The following is a 12,278-nucleotide window of genomic DNA, read 5'->3' on the forward strand; positions in this document are numbered from 1 at the left end:
TATGGCGTGGCTCTGTCCTTTGCGCATATGACATGCCTCCGTCCTTTGCGCACATGGGGTGGGTCTGCCCTTTGCACACATGGCCTGGCTCTGTCCTTTGCGCATATGGCATGGCTCCGTCCTTTGCGCATATTGTGTGGCTCTGTCCTTTGCGCATATGGCGTGGCTCCGTCCTTTGCGCATATGGCGTGCCTCTGTTCTTTGCACATATGGTGTGGATCTGTCCTTTGCGCATTTGGCCTGGCTCCGTCCTTTGCGCATATGGCGTGCCTCTGTCCTTTGCGCTTATGACGTGCCTCTGTCCTTTGCGCATATGACGTGCCTCTGTCCTTTGCGCATATGGTGTGCCTCTGTCCTTTGCGCACATGGCGTGGCTCTGTCCTTTGCGCATATGGCGTGGCTCCATCCTTTGCGCATATGACGTGCCTCTGTCCTTTGCTCATATGGCGTGCCTCTGTCCTTTCCGCTTATAGTTGGCTCTGTCATTTGCACATATGGTGTGGCGCTGTCCTTTGCACATATGGTGTGGATCTGTCCTTTGCGCATATTGCGTGGCTCTGTCCTTTGCGCATATGACGTGGCTCCGTCCTTTGCGCATATGGCGTGCCTCTGTCCTTTGCACATATGGTGTGGATCTGTCCTTTGCGCACATGGCTTGGCTCAGTCCTTTGCGCATATGGCGTGCCTCTGTCTTTTGTGCATATGACATGCCTCTGTCCTTTGCGCATATGACGTGACTCTGTCCTTTGCACACATGGCGTGGCTCTGTCCTTTGCGCATATGGCGTGGTTCTGTCCTTTGCGCATATGGCGTGCCTCTGTCCTTTGCACATATGGTGTGGATCTGTCCTTTGTGCACATTGCATGGCTCTGTCCTTTGCGCATATGGCGTGGCTCCGTCCTTTGCGCATATGGCGTCCCTCTGTCCTTTGCACATATGGTGTGGATCTGTCCTTTGCGCATATGGCGTGGCTCCGTCCTTTGCGCATATGGCGTGCCTCTGTCCTTTGCGCATATGATGTGCCTCTGTCCTTTGCACATATGACGTGCCTCTGTCCTTTGTGCATATGGCGTGGCTCCGTCCTTTGCGCATATGGCGTGGCTCCGTCCTTTGAGCATATGGCGACCCTCTGTCCTTTGCACATATCGTGTGGATCTGTCCATTGCGCATATGGCGTGACTCCGTCCTTTGCGCATGTGGCGTGGCTCTGTCCTTTGCGCATATGGCGTGGCTCTGTCCTTTGCCAATATGGCATGGCTCTGTCCTTTGCGCAAATGGCGTGGCTCTGTCCTTTGCGCATATGGCATGGCTCTGTCCTTTGCGCACATGACGTTGTTCCGTCATTTGCGCATATGGCGTGGCTCTGTCTTTTGCGCATATGGCATGGCTCTGTCCTTTGCGCACATGACGTTGTTCCGTCATTTGAGCATATGGCGTGGATCTGTCCTTTGCGCAAATGGCGTGGCTCTGTCCTTTGCGCATATGGAGTGTATGTGTCCTTAGCACATATGGCGTGGCTCTGTCTTTTGCGCATATGGCGTGGCTCTTTCCTTTGTGCAAATGGCGTGGCTCTGTCCTTTGCGCATATGGCGTGCCTCTTTCCTTTGAGCATATGGCGTGCCTCTGTCCTTTGTGCATATGGCGAGGCACTGTCCTTTGCGCATATGACGTGGCTCTGTCCTTTGCGCAAATGGCGTGGCTCTGTCCTTTGCGCATATGGAGTGTATGTGTCCTTTGCGCACATGGCGTGTCTCTGTCCTTTGCGCACATGGCGTGGCTCTGTCCTTTGCGCACATGGCGTGGCTCTGTCCTTTGCACATATGGCATGGCTCTGTCCTTTGCGCAAATGGCGTGGCTCTGCCCTTTGCGCACATGGAGTGTATGTGTCCTTTGCACATATGGCGTGGCTCTGTCCTTTGCGCATATGGCGTGGCTCTGTCCTTTGTGCAAATGGCGTGGCTCTGTCCTTTGTGCATATGGCGAGGCACTGTCCTTTGCACATATGGCGTGGCTCTGTCCTTTGCGCAAATGGCGTGGCTCTGTCCTTTGCGCATATGGAGTGTATGTGTCCTTTGCGCATATGGCGTGGCTCTGTCCTTTGCGCATATGGCGTGGCTCTGTCCTTTGCGCAAATGGAGTGGCTCTGTCCTTTTCGCATATGGAGTGTATGTGTCCTTTGCGCATATGGCGTGGCTCTGTCCTTTGCGCATATGGCATGCCTCTATCCTTTGTGCATATGGAGTGGATGTGTCCTTTGTGCATATGGCGTGGCTCTGTCCTTTGTGCACATGGCGTGGCTCTGTCCTTTGCGCATATGGAGTGGATGTGTACTTTGCGCATATGGCGTGGCTCTGTCCTTTGCGCATATTGCTTGGATCCGTCCTTTGCACATATCAATGGAGCTGTCCTTTGCGCATATGGAGTAGATGTGTCCTTTGCGCATATGTCGTGCCTCTGTCCTTTGTGCACATGGCATGCCTCTGTCCTTTGTGCACATGGAGTGGCCCTGTCTTTTGGGCATATGAAGTGGATGTGTCCTTTGCGCATATGGAGTGGATGTGTCCTTTGCGCACATTGTGTGGCTCTGTCCTTTGGGCATATGGAGTGGATGTGTCCTTTGCGCATATGGCGTGGCTCTGTCCTTTGCGCGTATGGCGTGGCTCTGTCCTTTGCGCCTATGGCTTGGATCCGTCCTTTGCGCATATGGCGTGGTGTTGTCCTTTGAGCATATGGAGTGGATGTGTCCTTTCCGCATATGACGTGCCTCTGTTCTTTTGCGCATATTGAGTTGATCTGTCCTTTGCGCACATTGCATGGCTCTGTCCTTTGCGCATATGGAGTGGATGCGTCCTTTGCGCATTTGGCGTGGCTTTGTCCTTTGCGCATATGGCGTGGCTCTGTCCTTTGCGCATATGGCTTGGATCCATCCTTTGCGCATTTGGCGTGGCTCTGTCATTGGCGCATATGGAGTGGATCTGTCCTTTGTGCATATGGTGTGGCTCTGTCCTTTGTGCATATGGCGTGCCTCTGTCCTTTGTGCACATGCCGTGCCTCTGTCCTTTGTGCACATGCCGTGCCTCTGTCCGTTGCGCATATGGCGTTCCTCTGTCCTTTGTGCACAAGGCGTGGCTCTGTCTTTTGCGCATATGGCATGGCTCTGTCCTTTACGCACATGGTGTGGCTCTGTCCTTTGCGCATATGGCGTGGCTTGGTCCTTTGGGCATATGGCATGACTCCCTCCTTTGCGCACATGGGGTGGCTCTGTCCTTTGCGCATATTGCATGGCTCTCTCCTTTGCGCATAAGGCTTGGCTCCATTCTTTGTGCATATGGCGTACCTCTGTCCTTTGCGCATATGACGTGCCTCTGTCCTTTGCGAATATGACGTGCCTCCGTCCTTTGCGCACATGGGGTGGCTCTGCTCTTTGCACACATGGCGTGGCTCTGTCCTTTGCGCATATGGCATGGCTCCGTTCTTTGCGCATATTGTGTGGCTCTGTCCTTTGAACATATGGCGTGGCTCCGTCCTTTGCGCATATGGCGTGCCTCTGTCCTTTGCACATATGGTGTGGATCTGTCCTTTGCGCATATGGCGTGGCTCCGTCCTTTGCGCATATGGCGTGCCTCTGTCCTTTGCCCTTATGACGTGCCTCTGTCCTTTGTGCATATGACGTGCCTCTGTCCTTTGCGCATATGGTGGGCCTCTGTCCTTTGCGCACATGGCGTGGCTCTGTCCTTTGCGCACATGGCGTGGCTCTGTCCTTTGCGCATATGGCGTGGCTCCATCCTTTGCGTATATGACTTGCCTCTGTCCTTTGCGCATATGGCGTGCCTCTGTCCTTTCCGCTTATAGCTTGGCTCTGTCCTTTGCACTTATAGCGTGGCGCTGTCCTTAGCACATATGGTGTGGATCTGTCCTTTGCGCATATTGCGTGGCTCTGTCCTTTGCGCATATGGCATGGCTCCGTCCTTTGCGCATATTGTGTGGCTCTGTCTTTTGAGCATATGGCGTGGCTCCGTCCTTTGCGCATATGGCGTGCCTCTGTCCTTTGCACATATGGTGTGGATCTGTCCTTTGCGCATATTGCGTGGCTCTGTCCTTTGCGCATATGACGTGGCTCCATCCTTTGCGCATATGGCGTGCCTCTGTCCTTTGCACATATGGTGTGGATCTGTCCTTTGCGCACATGGGGTGGCTCTGCTCTTTGCACACATGGCGTGGCTCTGTCCTTTGCGCATAAGGCTTGGCTCCATTCTTTGTGCATATGGCGTACCTCTGTCCTTTGCGCATATGACGTGCCTCTGTCCTTTGCGCATATGACGTGCCTCCGTCCTTTGCGCACATGGGGTGGCTCTGCTCTTTGCACACATGGCGTGGCTCTGTCCTTTGCGCATATGGCATGGCTCCGTTCTTTGCGCATATTGTGTGGCTCTGTCCTTTGAACATATGGCGTGGCTCCGTCCTTTGCGCATATGGCGTGCCTCTGTCCTTTGCACATATGGTGTGGATCTGTCCTTTGCGCATATGGCGTGGCTCCGTCCTTTGCGCATATGGCGTGCCTCTGTCCTTTGCCCTTATGACATGCCTCTGTCCTTTGTGCATATGACGTGCCTCTGTCCTTTGCGCATATGGTGGGCCTCTGTCCTTTGCGCACATGGCGTGGCTCTGTCCTTTGCGCACATGGCGTGGCTCTGTCCTTTGCGCATATGGCGTGGCTCCATCCTTTGCGCATATGACTTGCCTCTGTCCTTTGCGCATATGGCGTGCCTCTGTCCTTTCCGCTTATAGCTTGGCTCTGTCCTTTGCACTTATAGCGTGGCGCTGTCCTTAGCACATATGGTGTGGATCTGCCCTTTGCGCATATTGCGTGGCTCTGTCCTTTGCGCATATGGCATGGCTCCGTCCTTTGCGCATATTGTGTGGCTCTGTCCTTTGAGCATATGGCGTGGCTCCGTCCTTTGCGCATATGGCGTGCCTCTGTCCTTTGCACATATGGTGTGGATCTGTCCTTTGCGCATATTGCGTGGCTCTGTCCTTTGCGCATATGACGTGGCTCCATCCTTTGCGCATATGGCGTGCCTCTGTCCTTTGCACATATGGTGTGGATCTGTCCTTTGCGCATATGGCTTGGCTCAGTCCTTTGTGCATATGGCGTGCCTCTGTCTTTTGCGCATAGGACGTGCCTCTGTCCTTTGCGAATATGACGTGACTCTGTCCTTTGCGCATTTGTTGTGCCTCTGTCCTTTGCACACATGGCGTGGTTCTGTCCTTTGCGCATATGGCGTGGCTCCGTCCTTTGCGCATATGGCGTGCCTCTGTCCTTTGCACATATGTGGATCTGTCCTTTGCGCACATTGCTTGGCTCTGTCCTTTGCGCATATGGCGTGGCTCCGTCCTTTGCGCATATGGCGTCCCTCTGTCCTTTACACATATGGTGTGGATCTGTCCTTTGCGCATATGGCGTGGCTCCGTCCTTTGTGCATATAACGCGCCTCTGTCCTTTGCGCATATGACGTGCCTCTGTCCTTTGCGCATATGGCGTGGCTCCGTCCTTTGCGCATATGGCGTGGCTCCGTCCTTTGCGCATATGACGTCACTCTGTCCTTTGCACATATGGTGTGGATCTGTCCTTTGCGCATATGGCGTGGCCCCGTCCTTTGCGCATATGGCGTGCCTCTGTCCTTTGCCCATATGGAGTGGATGTGTCCTTTGCGCATATGGCGTGGCTCTGTCCTTTGCGCATATGGCGTGGCTCTGTCCTTTGCGCACATGGCTTGGATGCGTCCTTTGCGCATTTGGCGTGGCTCTGTCCTTTGCGAATATGGCTTGGAACCATCCTTTGCGCATTTGGCGTGGCTCCGTCCTTTGCGCATATGCCGTGCCTCTGTCCTTTGCGTTTATGACGTGCCTCTGTCCTTTGCGCATTTGACGTGCCTCTGTCCTTTGCGCATATGGCGTGGAGCTGTCCTTTGCTATATAGAGTGGATGTGTCCTTTGCGCATATAGAGTTGATGTGTCCTTTGCGCATATGGCGTGCCTCTGTCCTTTGTGCACATGGCATGCCTCTGTCCTTTGTGCATATGGAGTGGATGTGTCCTTTGCGCATATGGCTTGGCTCTGTCCTTTGTGCACATGGCGTGGCTCTGTCCTTTGCGCATATGGAGTGGATGTGTACTTTGCGCATATGGCGTGGCTTTGTCCTTTGTGCTTATGGCTTGGATCCGTCCTTTGCACATATGACATGGAGCTGTCCTTTGCGCATATGGAGTGGATGTGTCCTTTGCGCATATGGCGTGCCTCTGTCCTTTGTGCACATGGCATGCCTCTGTCCTTTGTGCACATGGAGTGGCTCTGTCTTTTGCGCATATGGAGTGGATGTGTCCTTTGCGCATATGGAGTGGATGTGTCCTTTGCGCACATGGTGTGGCTCTGTCCTTTGCGCATATGGAGTATATGTGTCCTTTGCGCACATTGCGTGGCTCTGTCCTTTGCGCATATGGAGTGGATGTGTCCTTTGCGCATATGGCGTGGCTCTGTCCTTTGCGCATATGGTGTGGCTCTGTCCTTTGCGCCTATGGCTTGGATCCGTCCTTTGCGCATATGGCGTGGTGCTGTCCTTTGAGCATATGGAGTGGATGTGTCCTTTCCGCATATGACGTGCCTCTGTTCTTTTGCGCATATTGAGTTGATCTGTCCTTTGCGCACATTGCGTGGCTCTGTCCTTTGTGCATATGAAGTGGATGCGTCCTTTGCGCATATGGCGTGGCTCTGTCCTTTGCGCATATGGCGTGGCTCTGTCCTTTACGCATATGGCTTGGATCCGTCCTTTGCGCATTTGGCGTGGCTCTGTCCTTTGCGCATATGGCGTGGCTCTGTCCTTTGCACATATGGCGTGCCTCTGTCCTTTGTGCACATGCTGTGCCTCTGTCCTTTGCGCATATGGCGTGCCTCTGTCCTTTGTGCACAAGGCGGGGCTCTGTCTTTTGCGCATATGGCATGGCTCGGTCCTTTGCGCACATGGTGTGGCTCTGTCTTTTGTGCATATGGCGTGGCTTGGTCCTTTGCGCATATGGCGTGGCTCCCTCCTTTGCGCACATGGGGTGGCTCTGTCCTTTGAGCATATGGCGTGGCTCTGTCCTTTGCGCATATGACATGCCTCCGTCCTTTGCGCACATGGGGTGGGTCTGCCCTTTGCACACATGGCCTGGCTCTGTCCTTTGCGCATATGGCATGGCTCCGTCCTTTGCGCATATTGTGTGGCTCTGTCCTTTGCGCATATGGCGTGGCTCCGTCCTTTGCGCATATGGAGTGCCTCTGTTCTTTGCACATATGGTGTGGATCTGTCCTTTGCGCATTTGGCCTGGCTCCGTCCTTTGCGCATATGGCGTGCCTCTGTCCTTTGCGCTTATGACGTGCCTCTGTCCTTTGCGCATATGACGTGCCTCTGTCCTTTGCGCATATGGTGTGCCTCTGTCCTTTGCGCACATGGCGTGGCTCTGTCCTTTGCGCATATGGCGTGGCTCCATCCTTTGCGCATATGACGTGCCTCTGTCCTTTGCTCATATGGCGTGCCTCTGTCCTTTCCGCTTATAGTTGGCTCTGTCATTTGCACATATGGTGTGGCTCTGTCCTTTGCGCATATGGCGTGGCTCCGTCCTTTGCGCATATGGCGTGCCTCTGTTCTTTGCACATATGGTGTGGATCTGTCCTTTGCGCATTTGGCCTGGCTCCGTCCTTTGCGCATATGGCGTGCCTCTGTCCTTTGCGCTTATGACGTGCCTCTGTCCTTTGCGCATATGACGTGCCTCTGTCCTTTGCGCATATGGTGTGCCTCTGTCCTTTGCGCACATGGCGTGGCTCTGTCCTTTGCGCATATGGCGTGGCTCCATCCTTTGCGCATATGACGTGCCTCTGTCCTTTGCTCATATGGCGTGCCTCTGTCCTTTCCGCTTATAGTTGGCTCTGTCATTTGCACATATGGTGTGGCGCTGTCCTTTGCACATATGGTGTGGATCTGTCCTTTGCGCATATTGCGTGGCTCTGTCCTTTGCGCATATGACGTGGCTCCGTCCTTTGCGCATATGGCGTGCCTCTGTCCTTTGCACATATGGTGTGGATCTGTCCTTTGCGCACATGGCTTGGCTCAGTCCTTTGCGCATATGGCGTGCCTCTGTCTTTTGTGCATATGACATGCCTCTGTCCTTTGCGCATATGACGTGACTCTGTCCTTTGCACACATGGCGTGGCTCTGTCCTTTGCGCATATGGCGTGGCTCTGTCCTTTGCGCATATGGCGTGCCTCTGTCCTTTGCACATATGGTGTGGATCTGTCCTTTGTGCACATTGCATGGCTCTGTCCTTTGCGCATATGGCGTGGCTCCGTCCTTTGCGCATATGGCGTCCCTCTGTCCTTTGCACATATGGTGTGGATCTGTCCTTTGCGCATATGGCGTGGCTCCGTCCTTTGCGCATATGGCGTGCCTCTGTCCTTTGCGCATATGATGTGCCTCTGTCCTTTGCACATATGACGTGCCTCTGTCCTTTGTGCATATGGCGTGGCTCCGTCCTTTGCGCATATGGCGTGGCTCCGTCCTTTGAGCATATGGCGACCCTCTGTCCTTTGCACATATCGTGTGGATCTGTCCATTGCGCATATGGCGTGACTCCGTCCTTTGCGCATGTGGCGTGGCTCTGTCCTTTGCGCATATGGCGTGGCTCTGTCCTTTGCCAATATGGCATGGCTCTGTCCTTTGCGCAAATGGCGTGGCTCTGTCCTTTGCGCATATGGCATGGCTCTGTCCTTTGCGCACATGACGTTGTTCCGTCATTTGCGCATATGGCGTGGCTCTGTCTTTTGCGCATATGGCATGGCTCTGTCCTTTGCGCACATGACGTTGTTCCGTCATTTGAGCATATGGCGTGGATCTGTCCTTTGCGCAAATGGCGTGGCTCTGTCCTTTGCGCATATGGAGTGTATGTGTCCTTAGCACATATGGCGTGGCTCTGTCTTTTGCGCATATGGCGTGGCTCTTTCCTTTGTGCAAATGGCGTGGCTCTGTCCTTTGCGCATATGGCGTGCCTCTTTCCTTTGAGCATATGGCGTGCCTCTGTCCTTTGTGCATATGGCGAGGCACTGTCCTTTGCGCATATGACGTGGCTCTGTCCTTTGCGCAAATGGCGTGGCTCTGTCCTTTGCGCATATGGAGTGTATGTGTCCTTTGCGCACATGGCGTGTCTCTGTCCTTTGCGCACATGGCGTGGCTCTGTCCTTTGCGCACATGGCGTGGCTCTGTCCTTTGCACATATGGCATGGCTCTGTCCTTTGCGCAAATGGCGTGGCTCTGCCCTTTGCGCACATGGAGTGTATGTGTCCTTTGCACATATGGCGTGGCTCTGTCCTTTGCGCATATGGCGTGGCTCTGTCCTTTGTGCAAATGGCGTGGCTCTGTCCTTTGTGCATATGGCGAGGCACTGTCCTTTGCACATATGGCGTGGCTCTGTCCTTTGCGCAAATGGCGTGGCTCTGTCCTTTGCGCATATGGAGTGTATGTGTCCTTTGCGCATATGGCGTGGCTCTGTCCTTTGCGCATATGGCGTGGCTCTGTCCTTTGCGCAAATGGAGTGGCTCTGTCCTTTTCGCATATGGAGTGTATGTGTCCTTTGCGCATATGGCGTGGCTCTGTCCTTTGCGCATATGGCATGCCTCTATCCTTTGTGCATATGGAGTGGATGTGTCCTTTGTGCATATGGCGTGGCTCTGTCCTTTGTGCACATGGCGTGGCTCTGTCCTTTGCGCATATGGAGTGGATGTGTACTTTGCGCATATGGCGTGGCTCTGTCCTTTGCGCATATTGCTTGGATCCGTCCTTTGCACATATCAATGGAGCTGTCCTTTGCGCATATGGAGTAGATGTGTCCTTTGCGCATATGTCGTGCCTCTGTCCTTTGTGCACATGGCATGCCTCTGTCCTTTGTGCACATGGAGTGGCCCTGTCTTTTGGGCATATGAAGTGGATGTGTCCTTTGCGCATATGGAGTGGATGTGTCCTTTGCGCACATTGTGTGGCTCTGTCCTTTGGGCATATGGAGTGGATGTGTCCTTTGCGCATATGGCGTGGCTCTGTCCTTTGCGCGTATGGCGTGGCTCTGTCCTTTGCGCCTATGGCTTGGATCCGTCCTTTGCGCATATGGCGTGGTGTTGTCCTTTGAGCATATGGAGTGGATGTGTCCTTTCCGCATATGACGTGCCTCTGTTCTTTTGCGCATATTGAGTTGATCTGTCCTTTGCGCACATTGCATGGCTCTGTCCTTTGCGCATATGGAGTGGATGCGTCCTTTGCGCATTTGGCGTGGCTTTGTCCTTTGCGCATATGGCGTGGCTCTGTCCTTTGCGCATATGGCTTGGATCCATCCTTTGCGCATTTGGCGTGGCTCTGTCATTGGCGCATATGGAGTGGATCTGTCCTTTGTGCATATGGTGTGGCTCTGTCCTTTGTGCATATGGCGTGCCTCTGTCCTTTGTGCACATGCCGTGCCTCTGTCCTTTGTGCACATGCCGTGCCTCTGTCCGTTGCGCATATGGCGTTCCTCTGTCCTTTGTGCACAAGGCGTGGCTCTGTCTTTTGCGCATATGGCATGGCTCTGTCCTTTACGCACATGGTGTGGCTCTGTCCTTTGCGCATATGGCGTGGCTTGGTCCTTTGGGCATATGGCATGGCTCCCTCCTTTGCGCACATGGGGTGGCTCTGTCCTTTGCGCATATTGCATGGCTCTCTCCTTTGCGCATAAGGCTTGGCTCCATTCTTTGTGCATATGGCGTACCTCTGTCCTTTGCGCATATGACGTGCCTCTGTCCTTTGCGAATATGACGTGCCTCCGTCCTTTGCGCACATGGGGTGGCTCTGCTCTTTGCACACATGGCGTGGCTCTGTCCTTTGCGCATATGGCATGGCTCCGTTCTTTGCGCATATTGTGTGGCTCTGTCCTTTGAACATATGGCGTGGCTCCGTCCTTTGCGCATATGGCGTGCCTCTGTCCTTTGCACATATGGTGTGGATCTGTCCTTTGCGCATATGGCGTGGCTCCGTCCTTTGCGCATATGGCGTGCCTCTGTCCTTTGCCCTTATGACGTGCCTCTGTCCTTTGTGCATATGACGTGCCTCTGTCCTTTGCGCATATGGTGGGCCTCTGTCCTTTGCGCACATGGCGTGGCTCTGTCCTTTGCGCACATGGCGTGGCTCTGTCCTTTGCGCATATGGCGTGGCTCCATCCTTTGCGTATATGACTTGCCTCTGTCCTTTGCGCATATGGCGTGCCTCTGTCCTTTCCGCTTATAGCTTGGCTCTGTCCTTTGCACTTATAGCGTGGCGCTGTCCTTAGCACATATGGTGTGGATCTGTCCTTTGCGCATATTGCGTGGCTCTGTCCTTTGCGCATATGGCATGGCTCCGTCCTTTGCGCATATTGTGTGGCTCTGTCTTTTGAGCATATGGCGTGGCTCCGTCCTTTGCGCATATGGCGTGCCTCTGTCCTTTGCACATATGGTGTGGATCTGTCCTTTGCGCATATTGCGTGGCTCTGTCCTTTGCGCATATGACGTGGCTCCATCCTTTGAGCATATGGCGTGCCTCTGTCCTTTGCACATATGGTGTGGATCTGTCCTTTGCGCATATGGCTTGGCTCAGTCCTTTGTGCATATGGCGTGCCTCTGTCTTTTGCGCATAGGACGGGCCTCTGTCCTTTGCGAATATGACGTGACTCTGTCCTTTGCGCATTTGTTGTGCCTCTGTCCTTTGCACACATGGCGTGGTTCTGTCCTTTGCGCATATGGCGTGGCTCCGTCCTTTGCGCATATGGCGTGCCTCTGTCCTTTGCACATATGTGGATCTGTCCTTTGCGCACATTGCTTGGCTCTGTCCTTTGCGCATATGGCGTGGCTCCGTCCTTTGCGCATATGGCGTCCCTCTGTCCTTTACACATATGGTGTGGATCTGTCCTTTGCGCATATAACGCGCCTCTGTCCTTTGCGCATATGACGTGCCTCTGTCCTTTGCGCATATGGCGTGGCTCCGTCCTTTGCGCATATGGCGTGGCTCCGTCCTTTGCGCATATGACGTCACTCTGTCCTTTGCACATATGGTGTGGATCTGTCCTTTGCGCATATGGCGTGGCCCCGTCCTTTGCGCATATGGAGTGGCCCTGTCTTTTGGGCATATGAAGTGGATGTGTCCTTTGCGCATATGGAGTGGATGTGTCCTTTGCGCACATGGTGTGGCTCTG

The sequence above is a fragment of the Lissotriton vulgaris genome, chromosome 8 (assembly GCF_964263255.1).
Source record: "Lissotriton vulgaris chromosome 8, aLisVul1.2, whole genome shotgun sequence".
NCBI classification, from domain to species: domain Eukaryota; kingdom Metazoa; phylum Chordata; class Amphibia; order Caudata; family Salamandridae; genus Lissotriton; species Lissotriton vulgaris.